Source organism: Triticum urartu, chromosome 6, assembly GCF_003073215.2.
Source record: "Triticum urartu cultivar G1812 chromosome 6, Tu2.1, whole genome shotgun sequence".
Classification (NCBI taxonomy): domain Eukaryota; kingdom Viridiplantae; phylum Streptophyta; class Magnoliopsida; order Poales; family Poaceae; genus Triticum; species Triticum urartu.
The window spans coordinates 487,282,115-487,292,221 of NC_053027.1; positions in this window are offsets into that span (position 1 = coordinate 487,282,115).

The following is a 10,107-nucleotide window of genomic DNA, read 5'->3' on the forward strand; positions in this document are numbered from 1 at the left end:
GTCTGTTGGGTTGGCACGAATCGAGACTGGGATTTGTCACTCCGTGTAAACGGAGAGGTATCTCTGGGCCCACTCGGTAGGACATCATCATAATGTGCACAATGTGATCAAGGAGTTGATCACGGGATGATGTGTTACGAAACGAGTAAAGAGACTTGCCGGTAACGAGATTGAACAAGGTATCGGGATACCGACGATCGAATCTCGGGCAAGTATCGTACCGCTAGACAAAGGGAATTGTATACGGGATTGATTAAGTCCTTGACATCGTGGTTCATCCGATGAGATCATCGTGGAACATGTGGGAGCCAACATGGGTATCCAGATCCCGCTGATGGTTATTGACCGGAGAGTCATCTCGGTCATGTCTGCATGTCTCCCGAACCCGTAGGGTCTACACACTTAAGGTTCGGTGACGCTAGGGTTATAGAGATATTAGTATGCGGTAACCCGAAAGTTGTTCGGAGTCCCGGATGAGATCCCGGACGTCACGAGGAGTTCCGGAATGGTCCGGAGGTAAAGATTTATATATGGGAAGTCTTGTTTTGGTCGCCGGAAAAGTTTCGCGCATTATCGGTATTGTACCGGGAGTGCCGAAAGGGGTCCGGGGGTCCACCAAGGGGGTCCACCTGCCCCGGGGGGCCACATGGGTTAGGGGTGTGCGCCTTGGCCTATATGGGCCAAGGGCACCAGCCCCAAGAGGCCCATGCGCCAAGAGATAAGGGAAAGAAAGAGTCCTAAAGGGGGAAGGCACCTCCTAGGTGCCTTGGGGAGGATGGACTCCTCCCTGGCCGCACCCTTCCTTGGAGGAAGGGCCAAGGCTGCGCCCCCCTCTCCCTTGGCCCTATATATAGTGGGGGGAAGGGAGGGCAGCCGCACCTAAGCCCTGGCGCCTCCCTCTCCGACCCATGACACATCTCCCTCCTCCCGCAGCGCTTGGCGAAGCCCTGTTGGAATCCCGCTACTTCCACCACGCCGTCGTGCTGCTGGATCTCCATTAACCTCTCCTTTCCCCTTGCTGGATCAAGAAGGAGGAGACGTCGCTGCTCCGTACGTGTGTTGAACGCGGAGGTGCCGTCCGTTCGGCACTAGGATCATCGGTGATTTGGATCAGGACGAGTACGACTCCATCAACCCCGTTCTCTTGAACGCTTCCGCGCGCGATCTACAAGGGTTTGTAGATACACTCCTCCCTCGTTGCTAGATGACTCCATAGATAGATCTTGGTGACACGTAGGAAAATTTTCAATTTATGCTACGTTCCCAAACAGCAGCAATCTGTGCTAATGGTCATCCAACAACGATCATAAGATATGCATGGCAACACTCCTGTGACGGCAGAGTACGTGGCTGCGGCATCTCTATTGCCAGGCTATGGCTGATCGGTCTGCTTGCTGAATGAAGGGAGAAAAGCTGGTGCGTTCAGGCTCTTGATTGACAATAATCTGCAATAGCGCGTGCGCAAGAATCCCGTTATCATGATCGAGCAAACATATCGATGTCAAGTTCCATTTAATCTGAGACTGTGTTGAACATGGAGAGGTGCAGCTTGATCATGTGGGATCTGATGACCACGTGGCCCATGCATTGACAAAAGCACTTGGGCGACAAAAGCACTGTGTGAAGTTCATTGAGCTGCGTCACAAGCTTGGTGTCAAGGAAATCAGCAAACGGATGTTGAGCTTAGAGGGGATGTTAGCCTTTGTCATAAGCTCACGTCTACAGGCTAGATAGTTTTCCGTTTAAAATAATCAGTGCAGCTGGGTCGGATGTGACCCAGGCATGCACGTTGGTTGTGGAGGCGCATGTAACGAGCCCTCCTTGTTTCCTTTCTGTTTTCTGTTACTCCCTCCTGGTCGCCCGGCTCTCGCTATGGACGTGATCGCGGGGCAGCGCGATCTACGCGGATCATGGCGGCCGGACCGGGAGGGCAGACTAGCGATTGTAATCAGATAATAAGGAAAGAGAAAAAACGGAAAAGCTGCGCAATTACGGCAGCACAAAATACCCTTCCAAGTTTGTCCGTGTTCATCTCGCCCTCAAGCTAGTTCCTCTCTCTTTCTCTCTCGTTCGATTGTTCGGCAACGACATTTGGCATCAAGCCGTGGTGTTCGATCCACTGCTCCGGTGGCCGGCGGTGTATCCGCGGCGCACCATGTCGGATAGGCGCGAGGGACGGGAAGAACAAGAGCGGGACAAAGTCGCCGTCGAAGACGCCTTCATCCAAGGCGCCGCTCGCGCGCCTCACGGCAGCGGCAGCGGCGAGTATCGGGTGGTGGAGCGCGTCGTGCGAGAGGAGTCGGGGGCGTCCATGATGCTCACGCGCATGGAACTATCAGGAGTGGGCGCTGGTGATGCAAGTCAAGTGCAGGTCGCCCGCGTCTGGTCTGCGGTGACCGACGACGCCGCCGACGAGAACGACGACCGGCGCGCGCTGCAGATCATTCCTCATCGGCGTTCCCGCCGGAGATGCTGCGCGTGCTGGCCGCAAGGACACGGCGAAGACGGCGTGGGAGACATCAAGACCATGCGGATGGGCAGCGAGCGCGCCCGCGAAGGCCAAGGCGCAGGTGCGCCGGCGGGAGTTCGAGGATCTCCATTTCAAGACGGGGAGTCCGTCGAGGACTTCGGGCTGCGGCTCGCCGCCCTCGTCGCCGATCTGGAGCTGTACGGCGACCCCGTCACCTGAGCACAAGGCGTCCAGAAGTTTCTCCGAGTGGTGCCGCGGCGGTACCGCCCGATGGCCATGGCGATCGAGTCCATTGATCGATCTGAAAACCATGTCCATCGAGGAGCTCGTCGGCCGCTTCTCTGCATGTGAGGATCACTACGACCTTGACGACAGCGCGCATACCGCGGCGCCTGCTCACTCATGAGGAGTGGCTGGCCCGGGAAGAAGCTGGGCGGGCGGCGTGTTCATCGTCCGATAGCGGCGGCGGCAAGAACAAGTCGCCGGCAAGTCCCACTCACGGCAGGCCTGCGGTGGCAGCCTGTGCGTAGCGGTAGGCTGGGTGTAAGTGCATCTAGTGCCACCCCTAGTTGGTTTTGGAGTATTGACGACAAACCTAGTTGAGGGACTAATGTGTTTGTGAGAATTGCAGGATAACACAGGTAGAAGTCCCTCATTGATTCGGTTTTCCTACCAGAGATGACCCCTAAAAATGTATGAAGACATTGAAGTCAAAGGTGGTATATGAAGATATTCACATTGAAGACTATGACAAGAGAAGACACCACATGAAGCCTATGGAGCTCGAAGACTTAGATCTTTCGTAGTTCTTTTTTTGTGTTGAGTCATAGGAACCACCGTACTGTTAAGTGGGGTCCAAGAGAACCAGTCAGAATGACTGAAGTGATGCCTAACAAAACCTATGTCTTGAGTGAAGACTATGAGAGCGAATCTGTCCAGAGTCGGACAAGTCAGCTTTGCTTGTAGCCCAAGTAAAGTTGCCGTGTGAGTTTGAAATCTGACCGTTGGAACACGTGTCAGTTCCTTAGTGACCCAGGGTCATTTCGGACAAATCAGGTCGGGTTGCCAAGTGGCTATAAATAGCCCACCCCCTACAACCATAAACGGTTGGCTGCTCAGATTGAGAGTACGACTTTTGTCGTTTGAGAGCAACCCACCTCGAAGCCTTTGAGAGAGAATTCCTTGCGAGGATAAAGCCCTAACCACCCAGAGCCAGAGAGAATTGGGCATCACTTAAGTCTTCTTGTCTGTGTGATCTGAAGACTTATTACACTTGAGGACTGTGCATCCTCCAGCCGGTTAGGCGTCGCGTTCTGAGCATCCAAGAGACATTGTGGATTGCCAGTGAACGAAGTCTGTGAAGGTTTGGGAGTCTACCTTGAAGACTTACCAGAGTGATTGGGCGAGGTCTATGTGACCTTAGCTCAAGGAGATTACAGGGATAGGTCGAGCGACTGGGTGTCCTGAGCTGCTTCGTGTGGACTGTGGTGTCCTAAGGTTTAAATACCTAGCACTCCAACCAGACGTACAGTTGTCACAGCAATGAACTGGTTCAAAATTCATTGTCATTACAACGAGTGCGAACCTGGTTTATCTTCACTCTCCCTACTTACTGTCTCATCTCGTTGTGATATTGTTGTTTTCCACTTATCTCTTTCTTAATCAACTCGTATTAGATGACGACTTGTCTGTATGGACTTCATTCTCTCATTCACTCTAATACTGTTATCCATACACTACTATAGCTGATCTAATGTGAAGTCGGAATTTGTAGCTTGTCACTCTATTGAATTATACGGGATAGTATGGCTTTATGCCTTCCTGTCTAGTAGTAAGATCTACGGTGTCCAGCATGTCAATGGCAAGGTGGCACGGATACATCTAACCTTCCGCTGCATGGTAATAGGTTTATTTCTATCGTTTGTCTTCATAACTTCCATGTTTCTGAAGACTTTCATAAAAATCCTATTCACCCCCCCTCTAGTCGATATAACGCACTTTCAATTGGTATCAGAGCAAGGTACTCCTTGTTCTGTGTGATTCGGTTTAACCACCTGGAGTTTTAGCTATGTCGACTGCAGGGATAATTAAAGTCTCCGCTGCATGCCCCGTCTTCGATGGAACTGAATATCCCTACTGGAAGAATAAGATGCGCATGCATCTTGAAGCCATTGACGTCGACCTATGGTATGTCGTCGAGAACGGCGTTCCCAAGGCTGGAGAAGGTGTCACTGCTGCTGATGTCAAGAAATTCATTCAACTGGACTCTACTGCCAAGAATATCATCTGTGGTCATCTGACCAAAGGACAGTATGGCCGTGTGAGTGCTTTGAAGACATCTAAGCTGGTCTGGGACTGGCTCTCCAAGGTCAATGAAGGCGTCTCAACCCAGAGAGATCAGAGAATCAGTGTCCTTCACAACCTCTTCAACCGCTTCAAGCGAAATGACAATGAGAATGTCCAGCACACATTTGACCGACTCACTGACATCACAAATGAGCTTCAAGCCCTCGGCGCTACTGAGATCACCAAACATGAAGTCGTCAAGACACTACTGAGATCACTTGATAGTTCGTTTGACATCTAGCCCTGATGATTCAAGAACGTCCTGATTTCAAGACACTCGATCCGTCTGACATACTTGAGAGGCTCAACACACATGAGTTTCAGCTTTCGGAGAAAAGAGATATCTACGGTCCAAACTATGGGCGAACTCGTGCCTTGAAGGCAAAAGCTGTCTCCTCATCTGAAGAAGAATCTGACAGCAGTTCTGATGATCCTGAAGACATTGGAAGGGAACTTTCTATGCTTGTCAAGAAGTTCCAAAAATTCACCAAGAAGAAAGGCTTCAGAAAGTCTTCCCGATCAAGTTCAAGGAATGATGAAGCTCCTGCTCATGACTACAAGAAGAAAACATGTCACAAGTGCAAGAAACTTGGCCACTTCATCTCTGAGTGTCCACAGTGGGACAATGAGAACAAAAAGAAGAAGAAGAGCAAGGAATATGACTCTGACGACAAGAAGAAGAAGAAGAAATACTCAAAGTCTTCTTCCAAGTCTTCCTCAAAGTCTTCATCACACAAGAAGAGCTCATCTGGCAAGGCACGTGCGTTTGTTGGCAAGGAAATGGATTCAGAGGAGGAGTCTGCTTCTGAGGAGGCGGAGGTGGAGTCTGAGGAGGAGTCCGATTCTAGGCGTCGCAAGTCTGGCTACAGCATACGTTGCCAAGTCCATCTTCAACACTGAAGACAATGACTTCATCACCGACACCGATGCAAATGACAAGGACTGCTCCGCTTCTACCTACTGCTTCATGGCACGCGGTGCCAAGGTAAACACACGCACTACTCACTATCAAAACATCTAGTGACGATGACTCTGATTGTGGTTCAAAACCAGCTACAAAACACTTGCTAAAATTGCAACTGAACAACAGAAAGCTATGGAACATATTCAAAAACTGTTAGACAGAAGCGATGATCTGTTAGGTGCTGAAATGACTCGATCTGAATCCTTAATTGAAGACATAAAAAATCTTCACGTTAAGTATCAGGAACTTGAAAGTCGTCATGAAACTCTCTCAACAACTCATGAAAAGCTTTCCTATGATTATCTTCAAAGGAAGCAAGATCTTGAGAAATTGAGAGCGGTTCATGAAGATCTTCAAAAGGAAAACGAGTCACTTCGCGCCAAACAGATCAGTTCCGCTCAGGAAGGATTTGAACCACCATGTCTTAAATGCATTGAGGGTGATAATGCTACTTCTGTTGCTGAATGTTCTACTGACCTACTGTTGCAATATCTTCAACTGTTGATGTGGTAACTAACCCCTCTGCTGAGGATACCATGCTATTGCTGATGAGAATGCTAGGTTGAAGACATTGCTTGAAACAGGGATGTACAAAAGTCTTAAAGGGCATCAGACACTATGTGATGTCCTCAAAAAGCAGATTCTGAACCGAAACCCTAGGAAAGAGGGTGTTGGGTTCGTAAGGAAAATGAATGCAGATGGCTCTTACTGGAAACCTGAGCAGTACCCCAAAACCATGTGGGTTGCTGCAAAGGAACCTTCAGCAGATCCATCCAATCTATCTGGCTTCACTTGTGCTAACCCCATTATCATTGATGAATCCTTTGATGCAAACTATATATGTTTAAGAATCAGAATGGTGAAGTGTTTGCCAGGTACATTGGTACTAACTGCAGGAATGGACCGCCTATGAAGAAGATCTGGGTTCCGAAAAGGTGTCTGGAGAATCTTCCTGTGAATGTCATCATGACACCTCACGTGAAGAAGACAAACCTCAGACCAAAGGCTTCATACGGTCCAAAGGCTTCATACAGACAGAGGACTCACCTGAGTCGCACTAACGCAAATGTTTTGCAGGGAAACCATACTCAGGCCTATGAATATGAGAGCGGTTCATCAAACCGCCATGTTCATAAGACCAAGAACTATTCTGCTTATTCTTATGAGTACTATTGTCCGCCTGCAAGACTTGTTTGCTAGGGCTCCAAAGCCAAAGTTCTCAGATGCTGCACTTAGACTTATTGCTTCTAAGCCACCCTTGAAGATGTGGGTGGCTAAGAAAGCTTAACTCTCTTTTGCAGGGAAAGGTCTCCAGCAGAAAACCAAAATCGTCTGATGCTATTGCTGGGGACCTTAAACATCTTGTAGGGCGCAAGATCAAATGCCAATGGTCTTACTATGTACTTCGTTCCTGAATCGCTTGCTACTCTCCCTATCAGTCCTAATCTGGATCTAAGCTTTCATAACCCACTGGTTCGTCAAATGTTTTTGCTTCACAATTCTCTTCGTGAAGCCTATCCCCCTAACTGCACTGTAGGGTACGACACCAGCGTCTTCAGAATGGATTATTGATAGTGGGTGTACCAATCACATGACTGGCAAAAGAAGCCTTCTTATGGACTCAACCTTACGTCCATCCGACAAGAGTCACATCACATTTGCTGACACTGGTAAAAGTAAGGTATTGGGTCTAGGTAGAGTTGCAATCTCAAGGGATCAACACATGGATAAAGTCATGCTTGTTGAATCCCTTGGCTTCAACTTAATGTCTGTCTCAATGCTTTGCGATTTGAACATGATCGTAATATTTGGAAAATATCGTTGCCTTGTACTAATGGAATCTGACAAGTCTCTAGTGTTTGAAGGGTATCGAAAAGATGATTACGTGGTAGATTTCTCAGCAGGGACCACAGCTTGCCGCAGTATGTCTTCTAGCAAAAGCTTCTGAATGCTGGCTCTGGCATCGAAGGCTAGGGCATGCTGGCATGAGGAACCTCCACACCCTTGCATGGAAGAAGCATGTCATAGGCATCGAGGGCGTCAAGTTCAAGAAGGATCACTTATGCGGTGCCTGTGAAGCAGGAAAGATGACGAGGGCCAAGCATCCCTCGAAGACAATCATGACAACGACTCAACCCTTCAAACTGCTACACATGGATCTCTTCGGTCCCACTCATTACTCAACTCTTACTACTACTGCTTGTCTCTATGGCTTTGTCATTGTTGATGATTATTCAAGATATACTTGGGTGCATATAATCCTTTACAAGACTGAAGTGCAGGATGTCTTCAGACGCTTCGCCAATCGAGCAATGAACAACTATGGCGCCAAGATAAAGCACATCAGAAGTGACAATGGCACTGAATTCAAGAACACTGGCCTAGATACATATCTTGATACTTTGGGCATCACACATGAATTCTCAGCTCCGTACACGCCACAACAGAATGGCGTCGTCGAACGCAAGAACAGAACACTTATTGAGATGGCTCGGACGATGCTTGATGAATACAAGACTCCAAGAAAATTCTGGCCTGAAGCCATTGACACTGCATGCCATATCATCAACCGTGTTTATCTTCACAAGCTTTTGAACAAGACATCCTATGAGCTCCTTACTGGCAAGAAGCCAAATGTCAGTTACTTCAGAGTATTTGGCGCCAGGTGCTGGATCAAGGATCCACATCACACTTCAAAATTTGCACCAAAAGCACATGAGGGTTTTATGCTTGGATATGAAAAGGATTCGCACTCCTACAGAGTCTTCAATCTCTTTCATTATAAAGTGGTTGAAACAGTGGATGTGCGGTTCGATGAGACTAAAGGCTCACAAAGAGAGCACCTGCCAAATGTGCTAGATGAAGTTCCATCCAGTGAATCAATCAAACTTATGGGAACTGGAGAAATCATACCTTCTGAAGCTCAAACTGAAGAAGAACTTATCATTCCGCACCTGATCAACCTGAATACAATGCTCAGCCTGAAGACAATCCCTCTAACAATGACAATGATCAGCAAGAGCAAAATCTTCGTCCTGTACATCCTCGTGTTGCAAATGAAGTGCAGATTGAGAGAATGATTGATAGCATCAATGCACCAGGTCCACTCACTCGTTCAAGGGCAACACAGCTAGCAAATTTCTGTGGGCACTTCGCATTCATCTCAACAACTGAACCCAAGAAAGTTGAAGAAGCCTTCATGGAAACTGAATGGATTCAAGCTATGCAAGAAGAGCTTCAACAGTTTGAGCTGAATAATGTATCAGAACTGGTTAAGCGTCCTGATCCTCGGAAGCACAATATAATTGGCACCAAATGGATATATCGCAACAAGCAAGATGAGCATGGTCAAGTTGTCAAAAACAGAGCTCGTCTCATTACTCAAGGATACACTCAAGTTGAAGGGATTGACTTCGATGAAACATTTGCTCCTGTGGCTAGACTTGAAGCCTGCGCATATTGCTGGCCTATGCAAATCATCATAACATACTTCTATATCAAATGGATGTGAAGAGCGCTTTTCTCAATGGCAAGATTGAAGAAGAAGTGTATGTTGCACAACCGCCTAGCTTTGAAGATCCAAAACATCCTGACATGGTGTACAAGCTCAACAAGGCACTGTATGGCCTCAAACAAGCCCCTCGGGCTTGGTATGACACACTCAAAGACTTCCTGAAGAGCAAAGGCTTCAAATCTGGTTCCCTCGACCCCACTCTCTTCACGAAGACATATGATGGTGAACTGTTTGTGTGCCAAATATATGTGGATGACATTATCTTCGGCTGCACCAATCAGAAATACAGTGAAGAGTTTGGATATATGATGCAAGAGAAATAGCAGATGTCCATGATGGGTGAGCTGAAGTTCTTCCTTGGTCTTCAAATACGTCAGCAACGCAACGGCATCTTTATATCTCAAGAGAAGTATCTCAAAGATTGCCTGAAGAAATTTGGTATGCAAGACTGCAAAGGCTTCACGACGCCAATGCCAGCCAAACTTCATCTGGGTCCCGACGATAATGGTAAAGAGTTCGATCAAAAGGTATGCCGCTCCATGATTGGTTCTTTACTTTATCTATGTGCATCTAGGCCAGATATTATGCTTAGTGTTTGCATGTGTGCTCGATTCCAAGCGGCACCAAAGGAATCGCATCACTTAGCTGTGAAGCGAATTCTTCGATATTTGGCTTACACCCCAACTCTAGGATTATGGTATCCAAAGGGCTCAGAGTTTGATCTGGTTGGATTCTCGGATGCTGATTATGCTGGTGACAAGGTGGATCACAAGTCTACATCAGGCACATGTCATTTTCTGGGACGATCACTTG